The sequence below is a fragment of the Culex pipiens genome, unplaced genomic scaffold (genome assembly GCF_016801865.2).
Source record: "Culex pipiens pallens isolate TS unplaced genomic scaffold, TS_CPP_V2 Cpp_Un0045, whole genome shotgun sequence".
Taxonomy (NCBI): Eukaryota; Metazoa; Arthropoda; class Insecta; order Diptera; family Culicidae; genus Culex; species Culex pipiens.
In genome coordinates, this window is record NW_026292862.1 from 21,745 (window position 1) to 33,870 (window position 12,126).

A 12,126-nucleotide genomic window follows, 5' to 3' on the forward strand; every position below is an offset into this window, starting at 1 on the left:
TTATATTTTTGTCACATTTTTTCCAACTGTGATTTAAGGCGGATTTCGTTTTTATCTCACTTGAAATGTGTGCAATAGAGAAAAAAGCATAACTCAAGTTCGATCGACTCAGTCAGTCCGAAGAGGCAGGCAAATTTTTATGTTTTCGCCTTATTTGTTTGCTGCGCGGATTTTGGCGGCTCAAAGTGTTTGATTCGGTTTCCGGGAGTTCACGTAGTTCACTGAGAAGCCAACTTCGGCGAAAGAGAGGTCATGGACACGAATTGAGGGGATTTTGAGGGGGTTGGGGGGGAGGTTTGGCACGTGCACGTGGTTGTAAGGAGCAATGCCACATCTGAAGGCGCACGGAGAGTTCAAACAGCCAAACGGAGCCAATTAGGTTATTTTGGAGCGACACGTGTCGTTGGAATAATGGAATTTCCCAGGAAAGCGTGGTGTGTGGTGAAGGATTTGGAATTCAGAGAATTTTGTAGATTGAGCGGATAAGGTGATGGGAAAGTTAATTATTTCTGGGTTGTGGTTTGTGGGTTTAAGGTGCGAAACTACTGGGCTCCAACCAACAAAACGAGGGTTCAACTACTGAAATTAGACTGAATTTGATAAAAACAGCGCATTTGGACTAAATCTAAAAAATGTCCATTAAATAACTCAATAAAATTGTAAAAGACAACCTAACCCATCAACCCATTCTTCATGATAAGAAAACTGTTTTTAACCCATCGGCAGGTGCCTACGTGTACTTTGTACACAGTTTGTAAGGACACTAAGTCTTGTAAGAAATGCGAAAACAAGCGACTTCCCGAAGGTTAAGATTTGCTTCTGCGGTCAATGTAGTGAAAAAAAAGAAATGAATTATAAAAAAATAAACAATTCATGAAAAGCAATTTGCATCAAAATCTTGAAAAATATTGTTTTTGTTGCACTAATGGCGGTTAATTTAAAATACATTTCTTCGTCATGGCGCTTACGAAGTCACGTCACGTCACGTAGTCAAATTAATGAAAACAAAAGATTTTGCTTGTAAATTGCCGTTAGAAAACAATGTACAGTCATGCCTCGGTTCAGCACCGTATATGGGGAATGCAAAACCGAGGCGTGCATAACTGAAGCTCAGAGCTTATGGGATTTAAGTCTATCCACGCCAGGTTACACATGACGCCATTTAGGATTTTTCCGGCGCCAATATTTAGAGAAAAATTAGTGCTATTTACTGATCCAAGGGCAGATTTAGTGCTCTTCAAATTTCCATACAAACTCACATACAAAATATTGACACTCACGCCTGGTTACACATGCCGCCATTTTGGTTTTTTTTTTTGGGTCAATATTTAGAGAAAAAATAGTGCTATTTAGTGCTCCAAGGGCAGATTTAGTGCTCTTCAAATTTCCATACAAAATATTGACGCTCACGCCAGATTACACATGCCGCCATTTTGGATTTTTTGGGGTCAATATTTAGAGAAAAATTATTGCTATTTAATATATGTTAACTTTGAATTAATGATTTTTCAAATTGTATGAATTAATTCTCTGGCTGGTGATGAACAATAGACATGAAATTGGAAATATATATTGATTTTGACCTAATTTAATGATGTTTCAACTTGTATGAATTAGTGCTCTGGCTGGTGATGAGCAATAGACATGAAATTGAAAATATACATTAATTTTGACCTAAATTAATGATTTTTCATACAAGTTGAAAAATCATTAATTTAGGCGAAAGTATATTTTCAATTTACATCTGGCTGGTGATGAGCAATAGACATGACATTGAAAATATACATTAATTTTGACCTAAATTAATGATTTTTCATACAAGTTGAAAAATCATTAATTAAGGCCAAAATCAAAGTATATTTTCAATTTCATGTCTACTGCTCATCACCAGCCAGAGCACTAATTCATACAAGTTGAAAAATCATTAATTCAGGCCAAAATCAATGTATATTTTCAATTTCATGTCTATTGCTCCTCACCAGCCAGAGTCATTAATTTTGGTCAAAATCAAAGTATATCTTCAATTTCATGTCTATTGCTCATCACCAGCCAGAGCACTAATTCATACAAGTTGAAAAATCATTAATTCATAGTTGACATATTTTAAAAAGCACTCATTTTTTTCTAAATATTGACCCAAAAAAACAAAATGGCGGCATGTGTAACCTGGCGTGAATGTCACTATTTTGCATGGGAGTTTGTATGGAAATTTGAAGAGCATTAAATCTGCTCTTGGAGCACTAAATAGCACTAATTTTTCTCTAAATATTGACCCCAAAAAAATCCAAAATGGCGTCATGTGTAACCTGGCGTGAATAGACTTGTGATTTTGGCTATGTGGGAAAAAATATAATGTATTGGAATCGGAATAATAGCACCTATCCATTGCAATTATAATTATATGATAATTTTCACAAGAATACGTATTTTTCCTATATTTTTAAAATGCCATGTTTCTCGAAACAATATTCAAAATTATTTTTAATAAAATATGGGTATCAAATGATCAGAATTATTTCATACATTTCGGATGTAATAACAATATTTTTGAAAATATTCAAAATTTTCTCAAAACTACGTATTTACGAAAAAAAATACTCCAAATTTCCGTTTTTTTCTAATCAACTTTTTTTAAATACTCAAAATTTTCACAAAATTGCGTATTTTTGAAAAAAAAAATCCCGATCGTTTAATACCCATATTGTAAAAAAAAATTAAATTCAGAGTATTTTTTTCAAAAAAATAAGTTTTGTGAAAATTTCTAGAATTTTCAAAAAAATGTTATAACTTTCGAAATGAATGAAAAAATTCCGATCATTTGATAGTTATTGTGAAAAACTGAAATTTGGAGTATTTTTTTTTCGAAAATACGTAGTTTTATGATAATTTAATATTTAAAAATAATTTGACATTGCATTCGAAATGTATGACAAAATTCTGATCGTTTGGTACCCATATTGTGAAAAACTGAAATTTGAAAAAAACCGAAAATACATAGTTTTGTAAAAAAAATGTATATTCTAAAAAGGTTTTAATTACATTTGAAATGTATGGCAAAATTCTGATCGTTTGATGCCCATATTGTAAAACACTGAAATTTGGAGTATTTTTTCAAAAATACGTAGTTTTTAGAAAATTTTGAGTTTTTTCAAAAATGTTGTTTTTGCATTTAAATTGTATGCAAATAAAATAATTTGATACTTATATTGCAATAAATATAATCTTGAATATTTTTTCGAGAAACGTATTTTTGTGAAAATTTTCATGTGATTATAATTGAAATGGATAGCTGCCATCAACCCGATTCCAAAACACTATAATTTTTTGATGTTTGCATGATTTTTCATATGATAATAGTCAATGTCTCCATATATATAGCCAAAATCCCATAAGCTCTGTGCTTCAGTTAAGCACTGGACCGTGCTTAACCGAGGCAGATGATCGAAGCAAAACCGGGGCAGTGCAAAACCGAGGCGTGCAAAACCGGGGCATGACTGTATAAGGTTTGGAAACATTTAAGATGTTAGCAGTAACTGAAACAGTGGTGCAAGTATTAAAATTGAGTTTTCATGGGAAATATTGAAAATTCACCACTTTTATCTTACTAAAATGACTGTATCTTGGCATTGAATTGACGAAAATAAATTGGTAAAAATGCACTTTTTTCAAAAACCGACAAGATGTTGGTATTGGTTTTAGAGATATTCATTAAAATTTCAGGCATTTTCAAACTTAAATATGCTGCCATTGAAATTATTTCGTAATTTAAAAATTACTTTATCTCAGAGCCGTTGCATCGTATCAAAAAGTGAGCAAAGGCAAACTTGTAAGAATTGGACAAGCTTTCTGAAAAAAACCACGAAGAGAAAAATACACACCACTTCTATGAGTTTTGCTTACAAATTTTAAGTTTCAAAGTTAAACTTTAAGGTAATGCCAAAAAATGGTCGAAAATATAATTCATATACCATGGCTCCATATACATAAAAATGGCTTATATAAGCCCAGGATAACATGTCTACAAAGTTTCATTGTTATTGGAGAGGGTCGGGTACAACATTATCAGAAAATTTTCTGATTTGAGCTGGAATTGCTCGATAAAAAAGTTGAATAAAATAAATACTTTATTTTCTAAAAAGTCGTTACCCGTGCTTTCCAACCCATAGTCACATGCCTATTTTGCATGACCAGCCCGTTATATTGTATTAAATCTTGAATGGAAAAAATATCGATGCAAAATGGCTTCTTTTGACATAGGGAATGCATGTACAAACTTTCATCCAAACAACAAAATACAACATGAAAGATGTGGAAAAAAGTAAATCGAAGAGAACTACTCTAGTTTATCTAAAAAGTTATTTGAATCATTAATTAGCTTTAATTAATCTCAAAAAAAATATTTATATTTAAAACGCGAACCAATTCATATTTGCATCTTCAATTTAAAAAAAATCAGACCAAAAATGACTATTCTTCTTGTTGCTAGGTTTGGAACTGATTATTAATTCCCTCAATTGTTTAGTTGTTTAAATAATATTCAATCTTTTTATACATCATCGTAACATATTTTTCATCAGACACTGTCGATAAAAAAAACGCAGACGTTTTACGCTCGTGCCATGGAAAATTTCCACCACCCACAGCTCACTCTCAGCTTTTAATCGAATTCCACAGCAGTGCCAGCTGCCAGCTCCAGCACAACCCACCATTAGGAGCCACACGGCGGCACCCATCTGAAAGCAGTTTCACAAATATTTTCATTTTTTTTTCTTGGAGAAAGAGAGCGGTCTGGGGGTTTCTTTTATTTTTCCATGAATTAAATTTTCCAATTTCCATCCACTTCGCTTTTGTTCGCCTTGTTAGAGTGTTATTTAATTTTTCTTTCAATATTTTAATCGTTTATCACTGCAATTCGAATTCAACAAATATTTTTAAAGTTTGAAAAATTAATTGCGAAAGAGTTGCTTGACAAAATTCTTCCTTACACACTAAAAAAATATGAAAATTACTCTTGACGTAATTGAAACATTGACTGAAATTAAAAGCACGTATCAAAAAAATCAACCTAATTTTACATCTTACCAGACGTAATCGCCAAACAATTTTGCAAAACCCAAATTCTTGATTATATGGGCAATTTTACTGGATATTAATATTAATTAAATGTAATTTTGTGTCTCTTATGATGCACATAGCTGGAGCATATGATTTGTCTGAATATTCAATCATGTTACTTAATTTTAAATACATCAGTTCTATTTGAATTTCACCCGTTTTTGCTGCTTTGCATCGCTGCGTGCACGATTGTCAAAGTCAGCCATCTTGAACTGTGCGATCACAACAGTCGCGTGAAAATTTTATTTGCTGCTAAGGTGTTTTGGCAACCAGAACCCTTCGAAATCTTTTGGCAGTTTTGTGTGCCTTAGAGGAGACTTGATGTCCGGTACCCGAGAGCTATTTGCCAGTTCCGGTACTCAAGCAGATTCCGGAGGGGGATCGCTAATTTCAAGGTGAGTGAGACAGTTCTTGATTACAATCATAGATCATCAATTTAATCTTTTCTTGTCTCCAGACTGCTGCAGTACAATGCGGAAATCCTTTGGCAGCTTGTTCAGGAACCACTTTCTGAAATTTCTCTACGAGCATCACCAAGATCGACAAGCCTCCAGAAGTAGCCGTCCGTCGCATCCAAGCAAATGCGCCAGCAAAAAAGACTTTGGGCGAAAATGTTTTGGTGGTCGCATCTGGACCAAAAACGGCACGGTGCAATGTGTGTTGATGTGTGTGCTACTCGTTAAGTGCTGAATTGTGAAGATTTTAATGAAGGGAAGCGAGTGCTATCGGAATCCGCCAAAATATCGCGCTCCGGACCTGAATATTGGAATGCGCGCCGTTGATTTCAACCTCCCGATAGAATCGAACCAGTGCAATCACTCAGCGGATTTTCGTGCCAAAGGTGGAACCTGTTCTAGGCGATTCTCGAAGTCACATGATGTCAGAGAATAATCTGGTAATAAGTGGCAGAACGCAACGATGGAATGCAAGTGAAAAATAATCAACAATATATTATAAATTGTTATGAAACTGTCGAAATAAACATGTTTATTTAAACGTCGAAGATATTTTTGTTTCAGTCCTAACCTAGAAATACGAGCAAAACCTTTTGGGAACCCACGAGCAGCCCAGTGAAATTAAATGAATTTGAATTTTACATCAACGTATTTTCCTCTCGTGTAAAATTCAATGCTAAAAAAATGTCTAGAAAGGGTCGTGTAATTTTCTAATCTCATGTAATTTTGCGTCAAAGATGACGCTCCAGTTATGTGCATCGTTTAGACAGAAAATTACACGATTATTTTTTGGTGTGTATTGCACGATGACATCATTAGTTAGCATCCAGCAACCAACATCGATGGTTAGTACCGGAAAACTCCTCGAGAGTTGCATTATTTGCATAGCGGCAACATGCAGGGTAAATATCCCAATAATTTCCAAATATTTTCATTTGTTTTGATATTGAAAAGTATGTATGTATCACAGTTTGCATCATTACCTTCAAATATTTTTTTTGCTTACAAATATTTTTTTTAAATATTAATAATAGTAAACTTTTGACCTCCTTACCCTATTAAATTGCAGTCACACTGCTACTTGCCAGCAGGGCAAACATCACACCAAAAGTGATGCTCAACAACCACGGTTTGACAGAAGGAGATTTTTTTTCATCTTTTTTTCAAGCGATCTACAAGGACCTTTCGCGGAACGAACTGAAAAGGAGTCTTCTTTCTTTTTTTTCGAATGCATTTCGGGCAGTCTAAGTGGCTGCAGCACACCACTCGAAAAAGTCTCTGAAGTAGAATGTCAAGACCGTCAAATATTCATGCTGCTGCAGCTGCCGAGGCGAGGACTCTTGGGAAGCTGTTTTCTTGCTTCACTTTTGAAATATAGAATGAAGGCTTGACTTTGGATTGATATTTTGTTTTAAAAACTTTTAGTTGTAGAAAATGTTTTTATTAAGTTAAAAATTTACAAACTAATTAAATTATTGTTAAAACTAACATAGAATAATGTTGATCAGATAAATGAGAAAACCCAATAAATTAATCTGCCATGCATAACATATTCAAAAGAGTCCATGATTAAAACTGCCATCCTTCACAAAGAATCCAATTAATCTATCGAATTCGATCGCCACTAGGAATTAACAGCAACGTCGCCGGTAATGAAGCGGCCATCAAAACCGTTAATCGAAAATGAATATTTAACACCCGGTAGGAAATCGACCCATCACACGGCCCCATAATAACCTTGTGCCATCATAATAGTACTCCCCACAACACACAAGACCGGCCAATCGCTCGCCCCTCACCCAGCTGGAAGTCACCAATAAATATTATGTTGTTGATAAAGTTTGGCGGCCCACCGCAGTCAGGTCACCCGCTAGGTCTACCACACACACTTATGATACACCACAGCAAACGCCCTTCGACCTGCTGACCTCCCACACTTGCACAGAAGAGAGTGTTTGCCGGTAGGAAATACACACTGTGTAAACAGGAGCTACTTTGGACGGATGACATATGTGTCTGAGTTGATCGTGATACATAATTTATTAAGAGACGGAATGAAGCTTGAGGAAATCAAAGGTAAATTTTCTTTTCATATTATACTAGGGGAAATATACCCATTTTAATCACACTAAGCCGTTCGACCAATTCTCATCACTTTTGCATTTTTCCGCTACTAAATCTACATTTTTAGATACATCAACAATGGAGAGTTGCTTGCTCACTTTTATTTGAGCTATTTGTTACTTTGGAACAGTCAAAAACACTTTATGAAAGCTGTAATTCATGATCAAAGTGCTGATAGGCCGATAATAGAAATAGGCTGAGAAAGGGCATAAATCCCCTAGTTTTAGCAACAAGATGCAAAAAGAACTTTTTTTAACGAGTCATCGCAGTTTGCCAAGTTCGCTTCGCTTCGCTAGGAGACGGTGATTTTAGCGGATTGCAGACTGGATTTTCGCCATGTGATGTGATGATTGTCTAAGCCCAAGTTGCCTAGGAATCGATAATTGGGAATTGAACCAATTCCACCTGAACCAGATTCTCACCACCATGGCAGCCGTCCATTGCCGGCCGCTCCCATCTCCACCGCGCACCAGGGACAAGGAAAGGGATTTGGAAGACGGGAAGTGTTGATGCTCCACTTTTTTAAGAGTATTAAGGGAAAATCTCCACGGTATCCTCAAATAAGTTTCGCTTGGAGTTGGACGGTTTTTGGGAAGGTGAATGGTCTGAGGAGCCACCCTAGGCGAGTGGTAACGACCTTTGGCATTGTTGTTCGAATTCTTAGTGTGTTCTCATTTCTAATGGGAATGCTTTCAATTCTTCTCATCTCTTATTGGATGAATTCTATCAGTCGCCCAGGCTATTTATAGCGAGGTATTTTTAGATTCAATTTCAACTGCGCTTGCAATCTTGCATGCAAATCTTGTTTGAGTTCTGATGTTCAACTTGCATTCAATTTGTCCGATTCTTGGATTCAACTATACCAGTCTAATTCCTCCTCAAGCTACCAATGCTCCACGGTTAAGTGGAAAGCATTTTGCTTGCCAATCCTAAAGACAGGGAATCGAACCCCGCCGTGAGCTTTTGAAGTTTTTTCATTAATTCCAAATTCAATGAGTCCAGAACTTTCTCGTTAGGAGCAGATGGGTATCGAACCCAGAACCATTCGCTTATAAAGCGAACATCGTAACCATTCAGCCACGACCGCTCCTGAGTCATCGCAGTTTGCCAAGTTGGATAAATATGAAAAGGGCTGAAAATGTCAAATTTTGCAACGAGTTAAACACATAAATAGTAGGCCGTTTCGTTTTCTAATCAAAAAATCTAAAATAGCTTTTTGCAATACGTCGTGAAACTACATTCTTTTCCTGTCCTTCTTGAACGACGACACAGTCCTTTTTCTGTACCAAAAATCACAGAATCGAATAGTAACCCTTTTCAAAACATGCTTAAAATGCTGAAAAGTTCTAATTTTCAGCAATGAAATGGATGCTGAAAAGTTGAACTTTTCAGAACTCGTTAGGAAAAGTTATACTCTTCAACATTTTTTTTTATTTAAACAATTCATTTAACGCTAAAAACATAACCTCACCTCTAGGTGGGCTTAAATCTCAAAAATCGCCAGAAAACCCTATTTTTATAAATTTGTGATATTTGAATTTTGAACATTTCTAGGGTTGGAAATAAGACGTGATTTTGTGATTTAGCTCAAAAAAGATATATTATTTCCGAGGTATTTGTTTTTTACTAACATTTCTTTAAATGTTAGCATACATAAATACCTTAACGCATTATGTTAAAATTTAAATGATAACGGTATTATTCTATAGTACAAATTTAAAAGGGAATGAAAAGGTAAAAGGTTAATACTACTAAAAACAATCATAAATGCTAATTAAAATAGTAAAATAAAAAATAAAAACCAGAAATTTGATATACAACGACTTTAGTTTTTTTTGGGTGAGAGAGGCGAGATCTTCTGAACAATTCTCTACCTAAACCGGAAATGGTTTTTATTTGTATTTTTTGATTTGGCACAAATTTTGTGGGGGCCTTCCCTATGACCAAAAAAGCTATTTTGTGTCATTGGTTCACCCATATAAGCCTCCATACAATTTTGGCTGCTGCCCATACAAAAATGGTATGTAAATATTCAAACAGCTGTAACTTTTGAGTGAATTTTCTGATCAATTTGGTGTCTTCGGCAAAATTGTAGGTATTGTTGAGGACTACTGAGAAAAAAGTAGGTACACGGAAAAAATGCACTTTTTTTACTAAAACTCAATTTCCCAAAATACGTATTTTTGATTTTCGAGATTTTTTGATATGTTTTAGGGGACAAAAATCCGCAGCTTTTGCGCCATAGAGAAACATAGTCAAAAAATCTGTCGCCGAGTTATGAATTTTTGAAAAAATAGTGATTTTTGGAAAAAATCGAAATTTCATGCTAAAACAAGTTTGATGTTATTTTTTAATGCAAAATTGGATTTGCAATCTAAAGCCACTTTACAGATTTTTTGATAAAGGGTTCAGTTTTCAAGATATAGCCACCGAAAGTTTGATTTTAGCGAAATATTTGCAGTTTTTCGATTATTGATTTAGAAAAAATCGGAAAATTTCACGAATGTTTCATGTATTAACATTAACGGACCATTAGTTGCTGAGATATCGTTATTAGAAAATGGTGTGTTTTTTTGGTGAGATTTAGAAAAATTCAATTTTTGTGTTTTTTATCTTAAAGCGGTTCTATCTCAGCAACCCGAGGCTCAATCTTCAATGTCTCTTAGACAATTTTATAGCAAATTTGGTCACTATTTTTTAAAATCTAAAACTGCAAATATTTCGCTAAAATCAACTTTTCGGTGGCTTTATCTTGAAAACAGAGCCTATTATCAAAAAAATGTAAAGTACTTTTCGATTGGAAATTCAATGTTACATTAAAAAATAACGTCAAATTTGTTTTTGCATGAAATTTAGATTTTTTTCCAAAAATCATTATTTTTCAAAAATTCATAACTCGGCGGAAGATTTTTTGACCATGGCCTAAATGTTTTGGGAAATTGAGTTTTAGTAAAATAAAAGTTGATTAAAAAATCTGCAATTTTTTTCCGTGTGCCTATTTTTTTCTCAATAGTCCTCAACAATACCTACATCTTTGCCGAAGGCACCAAATTGATCAGAAAATTCACTCAAAAGTTACAGCTGTTTGAATATTTACATACCATTTTTGTATGGACAGCTGCCAAAATTGTATGAAGGCTTGTATGGGTGAACCAATGACACAAAATAGGTCCTTTGGTCAAGACCCCCACAAAGTTTGAGATAAAAAATACAAAAAATAAAAATGGTTGAAATCGGCTGATTTCGTAGAGAGTTGCTCTTCTGTAAATTTTAATAACCCTACATGTAATATTTTTTTTTTCATTCTCCGCCAACTCACACAGCATTTGTCCTTCTTCGATTTGCGTGAAACTTTTGCCTAAGGTGTAACTTTTGTTCCTGATCACGGATTCGAGGTCCGTTTTTCGATATCTCGTGACGGAGGGGCGGTACGACCCCTTTCACTTTTGAACATGTGAAAAAAATTATGGAACTTGTCATTTTAAGGGAAATTTTATGTTCTCTTAGAATCTCCACTGAACCAGAATGGTCATTTTTCTTTTGAAACAAAATTTTTCATTTTTAAATTTCGTATTTGTTCTAACCTTGCAAAGTTATTTTTTAAGAGTGAACATTGTTGCACAACGTACAAAGTTGTAGAATAGATAATGACAAAAATTTTATTATATAAACAAAAGGGGTTTGCTCATAAACATCACGAGTTATCGCGATCTTACGAAAAAAAGTTTTGAAAAAGTTGATCGTCGTTTGCCGTTATGGTTACTCGCGACACACATGGACGACGAAACAAAGAGAAACGCAAAAAGTAACTTTTTTAAAACTTTTTTACGTAAAATCGCAATAACTCATGTTTGTAAGCAAACCCCATATGTTTAGATAACAAAATGTTTGTCATTGTTTGTTCTTTGTAGAACATTGTTACACTCTAAAAAATAATCCTGCAATATAGAAAAAACACGAAATTTTAAAACAAAAAATGTTGTTCTAAATGAAAAAAATGAACTCTCTGGGTCAATGAAGAATCGAAAAGTACATAAAATTTCTCATAAAATAACATGTTTCAATTTTTTTTACATTCGAGTAACTGAAAATGGGAGAGTTTTTAAAACTTGTTTAGTGTTTTTTTCGATGAAAAATACGTTTTTTTCTGAATTCCAAGTAAATCGGGCGTTTAATTTTACATAAACATCACCGTTTCATGCTGCAAATTATTGAAAAACACTTTTTTTCGATTGCTCAAAAATGAAAGGGGTCGTAACGCCCCTCCGTCACGAGATATCAAAAAACGGACCTCAGATTCGTGATCAGCGACAAAAGTTACCCCTTAGGACAAAGTTTCACGCAAATCGAAGAGGGGTCAGGGCAACTGCTGTGTAAGTTGGGGGAAAATTACCCTTATTTTTTCTGATCTGATTTTTTTGTATGAGGGTAT

General features: G+C 34.4%; 1 long non-coding RNA gene across 1 annotated transcript; it reads left to right on the forward strand.

The window, feature by feature from the left end:
* Nucleotides 1-2,968: 2,968 nt before the first annotated feature.
* Nucleotides 2,969-5,715, forward strand: LOC120425001 (uncharacterized). The gene is made up of 2 exons (XR_005606457.2): nucleotides 2,969-5,510; nucleotides 5,573-5,715. It is a non-coding gene; the product is annotated as an uncharacterized LOC120425001 (long non-coding RNA).
* The last annotated feature ends 6,411 nt before the right edge of the window (nucleotides 5,716-12,126 follow it).